At 48.3% G+C, this 20,085-nt stretch overlaps 1 protein-coding gene across 16 annotated transcripts in view; it reads right to left on the reverse strand.

The window, feature by feature from the left end:
• Positions 1-20,085, reverse strand: part of PACS2 (phosphofurin acidic cluster sorting protein 2) — a 76,331-nt gene that overhangs the window by 55,593 nt on the left and 653 nt on the right. The window lies entirely within an intron of this gene.

Consider the following 20,085-nt stretch of genomic DNA (forward strand, 5'->3'; position numbering starts at 1 on the left):
ATACCAAAGTGAGCATTAGTGATACTGGTGAATTAGGTTTGATCAATGTTTTCAAAGTTTTGGGGCAGTAGGAAGATGCTTTATGAGCTTTGAAGAATAAAATCAGCAAGTAACGAAAAGCTGATTCACGGTTAAGGCTCCTTTGACAGACATCAGGATGACATTTTCTATATTACAGATGATACTAACATATTTAGTATTTCTTGTATTAATTCAGTAGTAGCTGGAGCAGCCAGAGGCACCACCGAGGAAGGAGATGGAGGCAGACCAGGCGCAGCCACATCCATCAGACCAAAGGCTTGTGGCAGCTGTGGGTGTCACAAGCTTGCAGGAGACACCCATGGACTGCAGCAGAGTCCAGAGATGCCAATCTCCCATTTGAGCACCTACTGAGCTCTGCCAAAACACCACCGTCAGGGAGGGGGAGCCTTTAGGATGTGGGCTGGACAAGCCATTTCTGTAGCTAGGGCTTCATTTCTCAGCTAGTCGGCAACAAAGCAAAGACACAACTCACAAAGTTTACATGAGCCAGCCAGGGCGGAGGGCAGCTCCCACCACACGCCTCACACATTGGCAAAGAAACAGATACACAAATGAGCAAATGAATCACGCCCTAGACCGAAAGGAGACTGAAAAAAACAAATCAGGGGGTGGGGAATGAAGAGGAGAGACCTTGGCAGCCGGAATAAACCCAGCAGCCCTCTGCTCCCTGGCTCACACTTGCGTGCCTTCCTTATGCAACCTACCCCAGACAGCAGTGCCTGTCACACAGCAGGCTGACCACCGGGACTGCCTATGCCAGGCATACTACAGAGCACTCCCTGCCTGCCCCCAGCCCTTCCCACCCGTCCCTGAGCCCTCCAGGACTAGCAGGAGCCACATGAAGTCGCCAGCAGCTGAGAAGGACCAGCGGAGCTAAAGGCTTCCTGGTGTGCCCAGTGCACCTCAGGGCGTGGAGCAGCACATCTGCCCGGGTTTGCTGCAGCAGCAGCAGCACATCTGCCCAGGTTTGCTGCAGCAGCACATCTGCCCCGGCCTGCAGCAGCATCCCCTTCCCAAGCTGCCAGTGCTGCAGCTGCTGCAAGAACAAAGCCAGCACCCAGCCTTCCAGCACACACCCAAGGGACACCCTGTGGCAGCCAGTCCTGTTAGAGGCACTGTCAGCAGATGAAAGGGTTAAAGTAAGTGCCTCAAGGCACAGGTTTTCTCCAGCACCTGCCTTGCCCAGATAACCCTCACTGTCCTCCCCTACCCACCCCCAGCCCAGCATCCCCAAACACAGCAGCAGCAGCGGCCGGGAGCTGGAACATCTCCACAGCAACTGGGGCTGTCACAGCCGCACGGCACCGACTTCCCCGCAGCCGTGCGACAGAGAGGCTCCTCCGACAGCCGGCTCGTGGCTGCTCCATCCCTCCGGAGCCGCCTGAGGGCAAAGCCTCCCTCAGCGCTGCGGCAAGAGCTCTCCGAGCAGCCGCTGCCCCAGCAGCTCCCCTCCGCACGCCGAGTCAGAGGGAAGCCCTGCATCAGCCGGTCTCCTTTAGTATTTAGTATTTTCCTCTTGACAGCAGGAAGCACAAGTCTCCAAGTACTCTTGACTCTATTTTCAAAATGCCTGGTGTCATTCTGCTTTTTGTTCTGAACAGCCCACGGCAAGGGCCCACTGTGCTCTGCACACTCCTGTTCCCCACCTGGTACCCTGGGGAGACAGCACAGTCCCAGTCATGGCACACTGTCCCCAGGGCCTACAAATCCTTAGAAAAAAAGGACTCTGCCTCAAACATTCTGATCTTCCCCTTTGTCTGTGAATCAGCCATCAAGAGGAAAAAGCTCCAAGAGGAGCCTGGACTTCAGGCTCATGTCAGAAGAGCTTGTAAAGAAGGCTCAGTTCTGCTCGGGTTATCTGTCACTGTGCTCTCTTCAGCAGAAGAAAGTAGGACTAGGAAGCCTCCAGCTAGGAAAGCAGTCAAGGAAAAACAGATGGCTTCTTGGTGTAGCCAAAGCTGAACTTGCTCTCAGGGCATGAACAGTGTGCCATCTCTCTGCCTGAATTCTCTCCACTTCGAATAGCTCCCACAACATCACCTGACACAGAGGCGAGCTGGACAACCTGTCACCCCAGAGACCAGACTGGCTCACACCATGGGTCACATCAAATTACTTCTCACTCAGCCATCCAAGAACAATTCCAAGCTCACTAGCAAGTCAGGCACATGGCCCTTCCACTCAAAGCCAAGATCCTGATGTCATGTAATTCTTAAGACTCGGTGCTTCTTTGGAAGACAGCCACATTATACCGTTTCAAATAAACAGACAGTCTGAAAACTGGTGTAGGAGTTTTTTGGTTTTTTTAATGAATTTTGGGGATGGGTTTTATGGTTGGTTTTGGACTTGATTTTTCCTTTGCTGACCCATCTGGACCCAAGGCAGCAAAGCCAGGGCAGGTGGACCATTCCTAAGCCCTTTCTGTAAGTTCGATTTAAACCAGCTGTATCAAGTACCAGGGAAGAGGCTTTTGTTTGTGAACTTGTGGCTCAACATATACAAGCTGGGAGGGCCACCCAGCCATAATTTAGACCCCAAAATGCTGTTTGCTTCTTTACTGAGAACTCAGTGTCCTGTAAGAGTAAAGGCAGGGCAGCTAGCAGCAGTGAAAACCATTGTGAACTTTGATGGTACGTTTGATATTAGCCAGCACAGCAATCAACTATGCAAAGCATGTTGCTGGCAGGCTTGCTTTCAGGCTAGGAGAACACTTCACAGACCCCAATGCCATTCCCACTGCAGTCCAAGCCTGCCATTCTTGCCCTCTTCCAGACAGGCATGTGCAGCCAGCCACCCCAACACCTCTCAGAGCCAATGGTCTGCACTATTCCTTCAATTGCCCCATGTTTAATGCTGCCTCCCTTCTCCCCTGACTCCAGAGATGAATGGTCTGACAATCGAAGAAGTATCAAAATTAGTTACCAAAGTTTGAAACTTAATTGTTTTGCACAATTCCCATTGTGCCTAAATACAGGAGAACTATTCAGCACCTCAAAATATGATTTCTCTCCAGCGTGCAAAAATACAGAACTAACAACTTGAACTACAGGGAAGGAGGCAGGAGAACTGAAACTCTAAACCCCAATGTATTCAACAGCAAGTCAAGAAGGAAGGTTAGGAGAAACACCAGCTCCACAAGAGCAATTTCTAAAATTGCTACAGCTGTGCCAAACACCCTGTGCAATGCTCACAGCACCTCAGCTGTGACCTCTGAGCCCCACGGCTCTGCCTCACCTGTGCACAGGTGCTTTCACCGTGGGACTGCAACACTGGCAACCCATTTGTTCTCCGGCCACAGCTCAAAGGATGTTCCCAAATCAAACACATTAAAACAGTTAGAAAAGAAAGGTGGTTCTTTCCCAGAAGCGTTTATTTGAACAGTGCTGGTTTTTACATGGCAACGACACACAGCTGACAAAGCAGCCTCCATCAGCACTAAATATAATTCACAAAGAGCTCTAAATCCTGCCACTAAAGCTGGGGCATTCAGCATTAAACTTGCTGGAAACACTGCTGAACAGCCTCAAACTGGAACAAAACACTGAAGGTAGAGCAGCTGGCAGGTACTGTCCCTTGCAGATTTGTCTCCCCAGAAAGGAAGGGGCAAACTGAGAGGAGCTTTCCAATATTAACAGTGGTCAAAAAAGGTCTGAAAACGCCAAAGCATTCAGCACTCCTTGCAAGGAAATGCCTCTGATGGAAGCTACATTGTGCTCCAGCACATATCCCTTGCATTTTTTCCATCAAATATTCTGGGCAGCACTTGCTCATTTGCACACTGTCTGCTCAGAAGAGCACAGATAAGCTGGGAAGGAAATCACCAGAGAACAGAAATAAGGGATCTAGCAGGAGTCTAAAAGCCAAACAGCTGAACACATTACCCCCGCTGATGCAAGAATGAGATGGCTGAAGTGAAACTACCAGCACTGCTGCCAGGCTTGGAACTTCAGCAGTAACCAGAAGCAGGATTTTAACTTCCAAAACCAGCTGAACTGGACTGAAAAGGCTCACAGAGGGTGCAGTACCCAGCCTGCTGCCAAGCACAACAGGAGCTCTCCAAATGCAGCCCTGAAAACTGCAGAACCCACCAAAAGTGCACAAATGAACAGAAACTGGGATCTCTTGTAGGCTTTAAAGCTGACCCATGGGGGTGACCTTACACTGAAGCAGCAGCAGATTTTGTACTGGCAAAGACTGCAAGAAACACCCTTCCCATGCCCTGAGAGGGGAGGCACCTGCAACACCAGGCCAACCTTATGGCCTGGGGGACAGCCAGGACATGCATTCCAGCTGTTTGCAAATAGTTCTAATTTTTAGCCCACCTCTGATTCCATCTCAGTAAGAGCAGTTTCATTTAGGGAAAAACCCAGTCTCCAGGTGATCTCAAAATGTCTCTCAACAAAACCTGAAAAATGTCTTCCCCCACAGTACATCTCTTTACATCTAAATATACCCTGTGTGCTCTAGTTTAAAGAATCACTACTGAAAAACAAAGCACTTGTTTGGAAATAACTCAGAACAAGGTTTTCTGTTTGTTTTCTTCTCTGTAGAAACCCCTCATGACTGAGATTTCTCTGTGTTTCTCATGAAAAAGGGAGAAAACCTGGCAACTCAGACTTTGTTTACACTCTTTTCTGAAAGCTAACATCACCTTTAAGTTTATCAGGGAAAGAATGCAGTGGCAGGCAGAATACAGTGGTTTGCTCCAGAAAAACATTTGCATTTCCTTAATACTCTAAACCTCTTCAGCAGCCATGGGAAGTTGAGCTGGCAAGCAGAGATTCAATATTATTTAGAGATTACAGTTCTTCAGCACTATTGCTGGTGATATTTCATTCCTGAAAGCAATAAGGGAGCAGCAAAGCAAACCAAGGGCCTGAACTTGCTAGTTCAATCTGCCAAGAATATTTATTAAAACATCAGTGTGACCTGTGTAAGCCAGTAAAAGAGTGGGCATTGAAAGACACAGGGTGCTCCAAGATGCTCAGAACTTGTTCCAGACTCCTGTAGGATTTTTTAAATGTTGAATACAGGCAACAAAACAAAAAGCAATTTATAACAATCATAATCCATTCAGTCCCCAGAACCTTTCATCAGGCCTGTGAGTTCTCACTGAAACTGGATTTATCAAGATAAACTGTAGATGCTCTACAAAACAAGCAGACTGAGGTAAATGAGGCATGAACAAGCTGAGTTTGAATGAGAGGCTGCTCTTCTCCAGCAGGATATTAAGGTTCACTGCAGGGAGAGATTACCAAGAAGCCTATGAGGGAAAGAGACAGCTACTCCATTTGTGAACAAGATCACACCATCAGATCATTCATGGAGACCAAACTCCACAGTCTGAGCAGTCCCAGCCCCCTGACAACCTTCTCCTCTAATGCCTTTGCTGATGCAATCAGCTAATGTTAACATGACAGTGATGCTAAGAGTGAGGAATAGAGATCAGCATCATTTTGTGGTCAGTGCTCGTGGATGAGGCATGGCACATCTAGAACTAGGCACACTTACTCAGGCTGTCAGAGAGCATCTCCATCACAGAAACAGCTGAGGATCATCAGTGGGGATGAGACAAGGCCAAGGACCACAACATCAGGATGGGATATCCTTGATTTTATGCTGTCCTCACTCAGAGGACCACTCAACATCTGATTTTCACCATGTGACTACAGGTAATACCAAGCACATCAACCTTTGCATCAGGATCTATGGCTAATCATACAATATAAATGTATTTACGTGCATTATATGTTTCCAGCACAATCCTGGTGAGCCCAGCCTCTCTAAAGCACCAGTGTAGACCTTCTACCACTTCCAGGGTGTTTATTTTGAGCCTTCATTTCACCTGTGAAGCAGAGGTCTGCTCTCAGGAAGCACCTTGATACTGGCTGAAGGGAAACACTGGAACTGAAGCAGTAGTAGTGGTATGACCTTTCACTAAGACATGGTGTTATGTGTATTATTCGTTGAGTAATCACACATAAATGTTCATCTAATTACAAATTACCAAGCCATTCTGTTTTCACACCTGAATCAGAAGAACACTGCAGACACAGATGGCTCCCCATGACTGATCCTCAGTGGGGTCCTCTGTTTGCAGATGTACCACCTCAAACACAGATTAGCTTCCACTCAGAGCAGGTCCTCTTGGAGAGCTGATGGAGAGTGAATTCACTTGCAGGAGAAAAGCCCAAAGTTACTCATGCAATAGCTTGGAAAATGTGGTGATAATTTTGGAACCAAGATAGGCCCAGGAGACTTAGCAGGAGCAGCAGCAGTCTGCTGGCAGAGGACAGAGAACAGAGAAGAAAAAGCTAGAGGAGCCTCAATTCACTGTTCAAGAGTCAGGAACTGCAAGAAACAAGACAAAATGTTGAATTTCCAGATATTAGAGAATTGTTTACATTAAACTACACTGAATTCTGCCACTAAACTGATTCAAGCCATCTGAGCTGTCCTAGATACTGATAAATCCTTTCACTTTATTGATAAACAGATGTTGGATTTTGCTATGTTTGAGATTCAGGCAGCCCCACACAAATCCTGGCAGCACTGGGCCATTGTGACTATAACAGGATACTGCGTGCCTGCAGTCCCACTCCCTGGGCTTTGTCACACTCCAGGAAAAGCAAGGAATCACAAAAGCATCTGATGGATCCAAAGAGGGAAAGAGAGCTGCAAAAATTCTCCATTCAATGGGACAGCAGAGGAAAGCTGCAGCATGTAGCATTTTTCTAACTTTTGTCTTTTATCATACCCCAGCTGTCATATGATTTCCACAATACAGTGTGGGGAGAGCAAAGGAAAACTCAGCTACATCCCCTTTTCTCAGGGACACATCTAACATACTTCCCCAGCATAGATCTCCCCTGCTCCAGATACTTCCTATCTGCACTCAAAAGTAGCAAGTGGTCAACACATTCTCAGAGCATGGTAAACATCAAAGTCAAGTGTTTTCAACAAAATCCTTTCTGTTACTGCACTCTGATGGCCACTGAAGCTGCCAACCTGGCCAGAGAGATGCTTTAACGATGAAGCATTATTTTAAAAATGTATTTGCAGCTGTGCATATTTCACTTCAATCACTCAATTGTGAATTATACCTCAGCAAGCCCTTGAAGAAAAGAGGTGGGCTGTCAGGGCGATGTCAAGGGGGAGAGAAAAGAAAGGAATTCCTACCAAACAAAAGAGCTCCAAGAAACTGATACAACTTTGCTGGAAGCTATTCCCACCCACTCAACATTTTTTTCTGTATACAGACATACCAGAATCCCAACAAGGGGCATTTTTCCCAGCTAAAATACAAACCATCAGCAAATCTGACCACTGCCAGAGAGAAATACGACAACCTGGTGGATGCAAAGCAAAGCACAGTGAAATAACCTTAGGGTTGTGTAAACCCAAGAGCCAAGAGGCACCTTTGAGAGCTCACCGTGGTGGCAGCCTCACACAGACACCTGCTCAGGGCCCAGCACGCTGCCTGGCAAAGCAAGAGCCCTGTTTGCTCTCCTGACAAGAGCTGTTTACATAAGATAGGAGTACACAAAATACAAAGCACCCTTCCAGGCCTCCCCAGAAGGCTTGTGAAGAACAGTAAGAACAGTACAATTTCACTGATGCTCACCAGGCAGGTTTACTGTCTGTTCTGCTCTGCTTTTGGGACTGAAAGCACAGCAGGAGCCAGTGGCAATGCTGAGAGAGGCCAGGGCAGAAGGACATACCACAGAACACTGGAGGCAGCACGTGGTCAAGACATTGGTGGAGTCGGATAAACCTACCCACAACCCAGCTGCAGACCAGATCCTGTATTCCAGCACCTGGGTGCAACTGCTTTCTTAATCCAGAGATGCCCTGGATCCCAAGTGCTGTGCAAAGGTGGAAACACCAGCAATCAGGCTACTGGAACCTGCAGGAGAGCAATGGTACCTAAGCATGCAAACCCAGGCAAGGTAGATGTGTGGTCCAAATGCATCAGCACGAGTGAGGAGAGCTGAGCACTTTGCTCTCCACACATGCACAGCAAGGGGCCAGCAGCAGAAAGCTGGCCTTGAATGCAATTGCAGCAGGAACACAAACAGCCACTCAAAACATTTAGAAACATCCTGGAACAAGGAAACAATTGAATGAACAATAAAAGCTTATTACAAATGGTTTTTTTAAAGACACCCAGCAGGACCTGCCATTTAGGTGTCAGAAATCAGGAGCATGCTGACTGAAGGCTGAACTGAGAAAATCCTGCTCTGAAATCCCTTCTCCCTGGAAAAAGCTCCATGTGTTTGCTTGAATTAATCACTATCCAGGCTCCCATCCTCAGGCACATCCCCGGGGCCAAGGGTAAGGGGCCACCAAAGTTTTGTCTTAGAGAGCAGCTTTACACTTGAGCTACTGAATGCTACATGTTGGGGGGGAAAAATCCTCTGATCTGCTTTGGTATCTGCCAGTGGCTGTCTCAAATCCTCACCGGGACTGAATATGAACAGGCAAAGCTTATCCAAGTACCTGGAGACACTCAAAGTCTATTTGTGAAGCAAGGGCAAAGTCTACACTAACGGTCTTCAGCTCTATTAAGCAAAATAAAGCAGAATCATGGCAGAAAGAAGATACTGATCCCCCCAGCCTGAAAGAAATCAGAGCACCTTGAATTCTGGCACGCTCTCAGGTGCAGCATAGGGAAGAGGTAGAAGAGCAAATAAAAGGGAGTTCAGCCCCTAACAAGCCACTAGCAACATGAAATATATATGATCCAGTTCTTGCAGTTCTCAGCTTTCCTTGCAAATCCTTCATTTTGAGGCAGTGGGTGCAACTTGATCGGGAAAGCAGCATATCATCTTTCTACCACCAAGAAAGAATGCAGATATATTTTCATTAAAGAGGTCGTTTTGGAGGGATCCTTTTGATGCTGAAAACTGCCCATCTGAGAGGAAGAGATCACAAGGGAAAGGCTGCAGGACAGCCCCCAGAAACTCAGAGCAAACCCTGCAAACTGTAAACCAGCAGGCAGATGGAAGAGCGGAAATGGGAGGAGGGCAGGATTAGAAGTGCTATAGATTTATGATAAGTGATGCTTTAACAATAGCTTTCTTTTAAGAAGGAAGCTCTTCCTGCTGTAGTTAATCTAGTTAGCCTGCCCATACTTTCATGCATTGGGGAAGGACTGCACACAGGACAGGCAACTCCTCAAGTCAAGTAAAACCACCCACTTCAAAGCTCATGAAAACCTGCTCAGTAACATGGACCACAGCAGAGGGGAAAGAAAGAGTTGCTCCCCTCAGGGGCTGCTCTGGGGACCCGTTCCAGCCGTTACATGGGCTAGATGTGCAAGGAAGGTCTTTTTCAGCCATGTTTTCCATTTTCATAATTTCTCCCCACCCTGAAAGGTCATGCAGATGAAAACATCAATTTTAACTAATGCCAGATGGAAGACAAGTTAAGCCATATGAATCTTTGCTGATTATATAATTACCTTCATTTCTTGCAGAAACATGGAAATGCTTACAGTCGCTGGCAGATTATTTTGTACATAAACAAACATTTCTAGGCTGTTTGTACTTTAAAGAAATTAAGTCCACATGGTTTTGACCAACTGCTCCATTACCACGTGGCACATGTATGAAAAAAAACCAAGCCTGAATTCGAAACTACACCAGGAGGTTGCAGACACCCATCTTCCCCAATAAATAATACTTTTTTAATGGGCTCATCAACTCACAGTTATAGATTTACTGGATAGAAACTTAAGATGATTTGCACTCAGTGTTAAATACACCAAATTATTTTCTGCAGACCTCGAGGTCATTTAATTTACCTCTAATGAGCCCCAACACATCAGCGAGGAAAAGAGCACTGAAAGGTTCAGGCTCATTTGCTCCTGAGCCAGAGCAGCGTGGCAATGGGCAATGTCAACAACAAAACACCAAACCACCAGAACAGGTGACTTAGGCAAAATCTACCGGGAAACTTCACGTGTACAGGGAAGGATAGCACTGAGAAACCACCAAAAATGCAGCTCTGTGAGCCTGACTATAAAGCCACAAACAAAGATCCAGATTGGCGCAGATGCCGATTCCCGAATGGAGCCGGTTGTATCCGTAGGTGTCCCATTGGAAGCCAGGAGCACATGTTTAAATTTGCATAAGAATCGGTGTGAGAGATTCAGTTACAGCCCCAGCAATCTCCAGTAGTTTTGGTTACGCTGTCAGATACTCAAGTTAGAAAGTGTCTATTTGACAATCTCGCTGCAAAGAGCCCAGCTCCCAAAGCCCTCTTCCCACCAGAGCCAAAACCAGAGCCCCTCCACTCCAACCATCTCTTCAGCCCTGACAGCAGCAGCCCCGAGCTGGAGAACACACACAAACCTCCGACAAGGGTTTATAACACAGAGCTAAAACACCAGCCTCTAAACGGGGGGCTGGACTTCTCCTCCCACAGTCATTCAAAGTTATTTCCTTGGCCCGAAGAGAAACTCCACCAAATTAGAAAGGCGGTGCAGTGCTAGATTAAGGGAGTTACTTGCTCCATGCTCACCTGCAGACTCTACCTGCACAACCTTCTGGACCATCATACAAGGCACAGAATTGATCCAACTGAGCACAGCCCACCCCCTCACCTCTGTCCCCAGTGGATCTCCACCCTGATGATCCCCTTTACCATGTGAACTCTCAGATGCTTGCACTGGCACAAGGCAGAAGGTGCTGGCAAGCAGCAGCCCAAGGGAGTAGTTTACAAAAAGCCACCAGACACACCAGCTTCGGAAGAGCAGGTAAAAGGCACCTCTAACCTTTACGTGGATGGTGTCAGGACAGTACAACAGCTCTGCACACACCCAGGAGAGCTCTTCAGGGAGCAAGCTGCTGGAGCCTTGCTGTACCTGGCAGAAGAGGTAAATGCTTGTGTCTTACACGACCAAACACACACTGGCCAGATGGAACAGTAGGAAGACAGCCCTGATGCTGGGAGACAGGGACCACAACTGCTCTGCTAAGAACAGCAAGGATCTGTCTCTGTTACACACCTCCGCGGTCACACGGCTGAGGCAGCACTGAAATCAGGACACGCACAACAAGCTGAAGTGAACACTGCACACACAAGATCTGGGAAGTTTGCAGGACTACATGGAGATTAGACACCATTTTCAGCACAGCCCCTCCAGAAGCAATCAAATTGAGCTCCAACACAGCCTTCAGCTGAAGTGTGCAATCCCTGAAGAAACTCAAGACTGAGTGACCTCAAACGATCCTGCTATATTTGTAAAATCGTGTGAGGAGATGTCCTCCAACAACCCTATGACTTTCATAGGAGCTACACCACCAGACCAGCTCCCTAAAAGAGAAAGAAATCTGTTTGTCCAGCGTAGAAAGTAGGGTTGCTTTCTGAAGACCTAGGCCCACAATCCCAAAGCCAAATGCACCCAAAGAGAGCACCACATCTCCAGCTGGTCCAACAGAACGTTGCGAGCTGTTCACTGGCATTTCAAGCTGGTGCAAAGCTCCCCAGACTCTCACTTCTGTGATTTCAGGATGTGCTGCAGAACTGCTAAGCAGGCAGCAAACTCTCTGCAGTAGAAAGAAGGCTGTGCTCCTCCAAGGCTGGCACTCAGCAGCTGCCCAGACAGATAGGAAACACGGTGGTGCACCAGCTGGAAAAGTCACGTACTAAACGGAAAGGATGGCTGTGAATGGCCTCAGACATCCTAATGGTGAAACTGTACATAAATTAATAGGAGATCACACTGCTGTGTGAAAGGGCACCTTGTCCACCTCACTGTGTGTTCCCACTTCTGATCTAAGACACCTGCTCATGGTTTTATTGTTTGAGTTTTTTTGCAGGTGGGCTGAGCACTGCAAATTGCTTCTCATTCTCAAAGCAGCAGAATGTCCGTGCAGGTCCCTCTGACAGAACATCCTGGTAAACAGCTGCAAGAAAGGGAACTGCACTGGCATGAAAGCCCTGCATAAGCTCTTTCATGACAAGTCACTGCCAAGCTACGATCTCATTGCTTTAATGAGAGCACCCAGCAGGGCAGCGTGCTGGAAGGCACAGACACCATCATTCCATCATTCCTGCACCAACCATATACCCCAGCCCCGCAGCTGTTCCCTCTGCCTCATGCTCCCACACAGGACAAGCCTTGCTGGCCACAGGAGCGTGCCACCAGAGCACGGGACAGCACAGCTGGGGCTCTCAGCAGAGCATTCCCGGTGCCACCCAGCGCGGCGGGAGCCAGGACACGGCAGACGTGATCCCGTGGATCTCCGCCTGGCTCTCAGAAGCTGGGGCGTGCCCGCATTAACCACGCTCCCCGGGCAGGCTGTCCTCTCAGCAGAAAGGGGATACAGACTTATATGGACTATATATAGATAAGGCTTCCTAAGAATCTCCCCATGGGGGTTATTCTCTGCTCTATATCTAGATCTGGCCTGGTGCCTGTTGGGAAACGCGTACCAGACAAGCGCATGTGCAAGCTGCAGCTCGTTTCGTCCATCAATGAGAGCCCTGCACCAGAAAGCCCCAAAACACAGGCCAGAACCACGTTATGAGCTCCATGTTTTTCCTATGTCTCCATTCACAGCCTTCCACGTGTCTCCCTGCAGAGGTAAAGATGCCTTTAGCAATTCCTCTCCTGCACATGATGTTTACTCACCAGCAGTGAGGAACACCTCCAAGCCCTTGCACAGCAATGGCTTTGTAGAAAAATAAAAAGAGCAGGAAAAGATTTTCAACAACTGAGCTCAACAGAGCAAAGGGATCTGATGAAAGCAGTGTCTTTTTCAGATTTTAAATAGCAAAATAAAGTGCTTTGTTGAGCAGTGAACATGTTTCACCCTGCACACACTGGCATACCCTTCATGCCCTGCTTCTTCACAGCCTCCCACCTTCAAACTTCCACTTCTCCCCAGCAATACACACTTTAAAAAAATTTTTAAAAGATCACCCTGGATCACCAGGTTTGTTCCCTTTTTTTCCTTTTTAGAACAAAACCAACTACCTCCCTGAGGTCCAGAAGGACCTGCAAGCTATGTAGGTTTTGGTTAAACACCACCATTCCCCCTTGGCTATTGCCTTTCACTTTCCTCCTACAGGCTCCAGAGCACCTGACAAAAAAGCAAACAAGCAGGAGAGGGGAACGGGTTTATCATTACACCAAACTAGAGACGGGGAGGGAGGTCCCACATGTTAGAGCACTGGGGGACAAGTGGCTAAACTGCCATTTCCCAGAAACAGCAAAGTGATCGCATTTATCTGATTGTCTGGATGAGCCCACAGCAAGAAACAGGACAAGTTAATGAAAAGCTCGCAGTGCCAGGTGCTGCTCCCTGCCGCACACACCATCCTCGGGGCATTTCCCAGCCCATTCAAACCCGGAGGAGCCAAACAGTTAACTCTCCAAACCAGTACAAAGGCTGCGGATGAGGAGCACACTTCACACTACATCAAAGATGATATTTTATGCTAATCCATCTGCTTACAGGAGAACAAATGGTATTTTCCTTGACAACTCTTCTGAAATCAGATCTGAGCAACCATGCACATTTCAAACCCTTTTGAAACATCAGTAAACCAAACATTGTTACTTTCAGTGCAAAAACTCCCAGGAAGAGCAGCTCAGTGACTTCCATAAAGCACACAACCCAAAACCCAGGTGCTGCCACACATAGCCTGAGCCAGGTGAGCACCTGAACACTGGCTGGCCTGCAGAGCCCAGCTTTGCTTTATGCACACGAGAGCCTCCACCAAACAAAACTCACAGCACGTAAGAGCTGCTCCCAGTTCTACTTTTGCTGCATACTTTAAAAATTAGACTGCTTTCCCACTGGGGCAGGGGAAGCATTTGAGCTCCTGATCAAAAATAGTTATTGCCCTGCAAGTAAGTGTGCTGGAAGGCAGCCTGGCCTGCAGACCGGCAGCTGCTAGGCGAGAAGGAACAAGGAGGCCACCTCAAAAGAAAGGCACAGCTTGTGACAAGTGACACAGGCACAGAGCGGCTGCGGGAAAGGCTGAGGTGGGTCTAGAGGAGGAAACGCGTTCCAGGCTCCAGCACACAAACAGAGCCCACACTTCTGTTTTCCCAACAAAAGGAGCTCGTCTCTTCCTCACCTGGAGGCTCTCCACCACTGCTGCACCAGCCAAAGGACAGGGTCTACATGTGTGGTACCCCTGGATTTTTAGGGATCCCTTCTCCAGGGATACTGGCTGCAGCAAGCAGAGCACGCCCATCAGAGCTCTGCAGGCAATTCATTATTTTAAACAAATGAGTGATTAGCAAGTATCCACTCTCTCCTAGTGAAGCTGGCTGCATGCCCTGCAAGCCTCCACATCACTGTACAGTATCATAATCCAATTAAACCTCACCATGAGAGAAGCTTCACGCTATCACATTCAATTAGCCAGTTAAGCCTCTTATCATCTGCACGTTAGGATCCATTCGGACTGAAAAATCCCCCAGCACTGACTGGGCATCCTTCAGCCAGGCAAGGACACACAGATGTCACATCTGGAGCAGCAGGAGGACCGCACAGATTAGGAAACCCATACTGCTGGCTTATGAGGAGGTAGAAACACAGGAGAAATAAACCACAGTGACCAGTCCCTGCCCACTCACAGTTATGTGCTGAGGTGACTTGCTCCCCGACTTCCCAAGGAAATGGGTCAATTCTGAAGGAGCTCAAGGGGCCCAGAGGAATTTCAATGCAAAGGCAAAGCTAATAGAGGACCTGGCAACACAGAGTCGTCTGGCAGCCAGCCACCAATTCCATAGGAAATACCCTCCCTAGAAGGTCACCATAACGGTGGCAAAATTTGGCCCAAAAGAATTGGAAAAAGCTGCCAAGATGTGACGCAAATAAAGGCAGTGAGCAGGCCAGCTTCCTGCGTGAGGCCAAAACACGGAGCGCTCTTGGAAAAAAGAAAGATTAAGGGTTGCAAGGAACATAATGGGCTCTTGTAACAGCTGAGTTGTTGCTTTTCTTTTCTTGGCAGAAAAGAGGGATGTTTGGTAGCTGGTTGATTAATCTATTATGCAAATCATTTCATAGCTGATTTGATACAGCCACAAGCTTGCCACAGAAACTGTCCGCCTGCTCAGAGCTGATGAAAGGTGGAGCATCAACAGCTCCATTTGACAAGAGCTTTTATTTCCTGGACAAGCAGCTGCAGGCTCACCTCCTGCCAAGCAGGAGCACAGGCCAGACCTGCAGGGGACATGAGGGGAAGATGCTTTGGGCACCCTCACTTGGTGGAAGGCAAGGAAAGAGGCCTTGCAAAAGAGCAGCCCATTCCTTCCATTCCCACCACCCTTCTGCACTGGGCATGCACAAAGCACCCCATGTAAAATCCCATCCAGAGACTTTGGTTAGCAGCTCTGAGAGTTTTAAGATCTGTTTCAGAGCTGTTCTTGACGTGCACAAGCTTCCCCTTTAAAAATTACTCAAAATAGGTGTCACTGGAACACTGACTTCAACAAACCACTCAGCCTCTAGACAGAACACTTCCACTGAATAATACAAGCATCCAAGTTACATTCAGCAGGATCATACAAAGTGATAGGATTCACATGGGGAACACTTAGGCATCCCTTGGGTTTGATTTCTTCCCAAAGACTAAGGAGGAGAAATAGGATGTTCTAGCTCCAAGAAGAAGAGTTGGTTCTGGCCACTGCACTTTCCTCCAAGCAGTTTATCTCCACTGCTCAGTCGTGGATGTTTTTCCTCATGCATCTCACACATTCAGCATCATCTCAGTGATATTTTTAAAGCCTGTCCTGTGCCCTCATTTGTATTCAATTGCCTTTCGAAGTAAAATGTTAGGCATTTCACGCTATTCAAACAAAGTCAAAACAAAGCCTCCAAATAAGCACTTCTGAAATGTACCTAGTCATCTGAGTAATTAGACATTTTCCTAGCTCCAAATGTACTGAAAATCTATTGTAAGCTCCCAATGAATGTGCCAGCAGTCACCCTAACCAGGAAGAGTTCTCTCCTAAATGTTAGCATACCGACAGAATAGAAGGCTTAAGATACATTTACATTAACGTCTCTCCCTACCTGAATTAATCAGTGTTTTTAATTGCGTAGCATCACCTGATCATAAGTATTACTCTAGAAAGTTGTTCACCTTTCTCTGATGATATGATGCACAGCTGGCATTGCTCAAGCCAGGTCAGAACATGCTCTCACTGGCCAGGAGAAGTTGCCATTCCCAGTGCAGGCATGCATCCTTCACCCCGAAGGGCAAAGTGTTCCACTTCTGAGTGACTTTGTGGGAAATCCTCACAGGGAGAGTCAGCTGTGGACTTCACACAGGTCACAAGGCCCTCAACACTCTGCTAGCAGAGGGAATTACCACGTATGGGTGCAAACCTGCAGATTGCTGGAGTGGTTCCATGCCCCAGCAGTCCTCGCTGTGTCCCTCCTGTCACACATCTGCAGTGCTGTCACCTTTCCATGTTCACAGAGCCCTCTGCAACTCATGAGCCCACAGGAGGCAGACAGCCAGACAGGCCAGTGGAAGAAGATGGGAGCTGGCAGAGAGAAAGGAGCACACAGCCTGGGGCACGAGCACACTGTTAGGATCCACTCAGCAGCCTGAATCCGAAATCTCACCCCAGCACTTTCCATTGCCCCTGGGGATGTCCATGGCTGCTGTGGATGTCCGAGGGATGCACAGCCATGCCACAGCACTGAGCAGTCACATCCCTGCACCCCCAGCCTCCTGTGGGCCCAGGGGATGTGTGTGGAACCCCTTTGCATTTCCTCATCCAGCAGGCAAGCTGCAGAGGTGAGCCAGCACGGGAAATGCTCAGGCAGTGCCCAGTCAGCAACCCCGGCCCTCCAGCAGCGCCTTTGCTCTGGTCTGTCCCACAGACTGCTTCCTGCAATCCCCTGGGACACTGGGTCACACCTGCTCCACATCCAGCTTGCTCTCAATCCACTACAGTTCAAAGGTTAGCAGCAACTTTTACAAGTTTGTGACAGCCAAGGCAGTAGCCTGAAACAAAACCCACTCCAAATGGGAATATTGCTGCCTTGCCTTGCTTCAGCAGACCCTTCCAACAGACCTTTCCCCCAAAGACCTCTCTTCTCTGGACACTGGACAACCTCCACATGGTGCCATCTCCTCATGAGACTACTTCAACATGGGACAGTACTGCATCCTGCCTCTAATCCCATAGATTCCCACACCTGCCATTCACACCCACAGATTCATCAAAAGATTGGAAGATAAAGAAACCAACACCAAAATCCACAGGACAACTCTTACTTCCACTCTCTCAGTGTGAGGAAGAAGTGTTGATTATCTTGCTGCCATGCAGCAAGAAGATCACTCTCAGTGTTCACAGGTGGTAGGGACAACTTTATATAATGTAGCCTTCCTCAAAGGAAAGTCTTTCAGTGCACAGAAGAAAGAAACAGCAGGAGAAGGTGGCATCTCTCCCTTCTGGTATGCAGTGGATACGCCCAGATAGTGAGACATTTTGAGTCACATTTCTGGGATGACTAAAAGAAAGTAGCTGCATTTCAGAAATGCTATGGTCAAACCTCCCAGGAGCTACGTGTGCTGAAGAATAAATCATAAAATCACTTCTGCAGACGGCAGAGGAGTAAGAGAAACCAGAACAAATGCAAAACACCACCTCACCTCATGTTTCACACTGAGCACACAACTGCAGAACACCACCATGACTCTTCTCTACTATTCTTCCTTAAGTTTAGGCACAGCCCTCTCACACAAGGGAACTCCATGGATGCACCAAGGCAGCCTTCCAGATTTTGCTGACACCGCACCCAAGCTGAGTGGACTTTCAGTAAATCACCCACCAGAGTGTGTTGAAGCACACACACATCCACACAAGCACCCAGCCACACAACCTAGAGCAGTGCAGGCACAGACCACTCCAGGCACTGCTTCCACCCACCCCTCCTGCTCCAGGCCACAGTAGGAGTAGGAGAAACACCTTAGAAACGGGCTAAGATTTATTGAACCAAAAGGAAAAGGGAAGGAAGCAGCATTGCCTCCCCAAGCATGCACTCCTCTTCGTGAATCTTCTGACTTTGTGCCAAGTCCAAATCTCTTCTCCACTTGGAAAGCCTGTCCTGCCAACAGAGACCCAGAAGGGAACGGGTGAAAATCTCAGAAGAGGCCAAGGCAGTTCCACAGTGTCTGACCACACTGCAAGGCCCACTCTCCTCCACATCCGCCTCTCACGTCCCAACAGACATTTGCTGGGACAACAAGCTCACTTGGGAGATGCTTTCCCACGCAGAAGACTTCATTCTAATACCTCTTGCTTTAGGATAAAAGAATCTTAAACGTCATTGTGCCATAATAAAAATCATCACCATATAAATTTAAAAGGCAGAGGCAGTGGCACAACGTAAAGGTTTTCAAACAGAAAGGTCTGTTGCAAAGCCCGTAATGAAATGCAAAGCATGATGATCAGTGATCAGAAACAGCAGCACTGACTGCTGCAGAACTTGGTGTTTGCCCAGCACACACCTCACCATGCCACAGGACCAAGATCCCCGCAGAACCTGCAACCTCAGCTGCTCCTGACCTCACTTTGGATTAACAAACCCACCCAGCACCCACAGCCACAACTGCAGCCTGAGCCCAGCCCGTGGGGGCACTCTGTGTCCCGCAGAAAACTCCACATCTGTGGAAAGACTGGTTCATAGGGCTGGCAGCAGCAGATGCAGCAGCGGGATGGAGCTCATCCCCCTGGCTCGAGGGAAAAGGGCACCCAGGAAGAGCAAGCAAAGGTAAGGGCAACAGCAGGGCCAGAGCAAAGGGACCAACCACCACACCAAACTCCCTCAACCAAAACCTTTGTTCCTACAAGGTCCCAAACGCCCCAATTCTTCCATCACTGCCTCAGGGCAGGCAATCTCAGCACTTCCATCATCCCCCGCTTCAGAGCTTGCTTCAGCAATTCCAGACTTTCCCCCTCAAACCCCAGTTCTGCCCCACCTGCCCAGATATCCACATGTGCTTTGCATTCCCCACATTCCTCCAGGCACCTCAGCCAGCTGCCTCCAGTCTGCTCTCCTCCACAATTCCAGCACCCACCCTGGTGCTCCCCACCCCCTACCACACCAGGGCAGGGTCAGTGTCCTTACAGTGCATTTTCTGGTCATCTACAGATTTGCAAACAAGCAGGCTATGTTGTGAGCTCGTTTGCAGATCTGCAAGTATCAGCATAAATGATAATGCAGAATGAAAAGTCCTTGACAGTCGGACATTTGGGCTTTTATTTGTTTAACAGCCACTGTTACAAGGTTGGATGGGATGGAAACCCAACTGCCTTCCTGTGCAGTGGAGAGAATTGTTGTCAGAGCCCCCGTGTCCTCTGCACATCAGGGACAGTGCCAATCGCACTGGAAGCACAGAATGCTTTGGGCTGGAAGGGATCTTTTAAAGATCATTTAAGTCCAACCCCCGCCAGGAGCAGGGACACTTTCTTGTCTAGCGCAAAAATGAAAAAGCGCCAACTGCTCCTCCAGCTATTCCCATCCAGGCGACAACTTCCAGAGCAAAGGGACTCCCTGAAGAGGGCACATTTCCGCGGGTGCCAGAGCCTTTCCAAGATCTCCCGTCGCAGAAAAGAAAGGCTGAACGAGATGCAAGCTGAAAAAGTTGCTTCCCGAGGCGCTGCTAGCACAGATAAACTGCTATAAACCCAGATTACCGGGAATAGCAGGACTCGGGTTCGCTTTTACCCCTCTGTCTTCCTGCCCACGATGTCAGATCGCTACAGTGTTTATGATAGTTACTCGTCCCTGCAATACAGGGGCATGGCCACCAAGTCCAACCTGCTGTGTGGATGGCGCAGAAGACAGAGGGATTTGGGGGGGTTTGTAAAGCTCGCCGAGCTTTACGTTCCTGCCAGGTCAGCCTGATGACTCTGTTTCCTTTCTCGCTACGTCCTCGTTTAAAACAAAACAAACAAAGATAAAGAGAAGCGCTCCAAAGATTTGTCTCCGGCACGTTTAAATCCTCGGAGGCATTCTGTTCTTGAAGAGCGCAAGATTTATCAAAACTAAGAGGAAT

The sequence above is a fragment of the Passer domesticus genome, chromosome 7, assembly GCF_036417665.1.
Source record: "Passer domesticus isolate bPasDom1 chromosome 7, bPasDom1.hap1, whole genome shotgun sequence".
NCBI lineage: Eukaryota > Metazoa > Chordata > Aves > Passeriformes > Passeridae > Passer > Passer domesticus.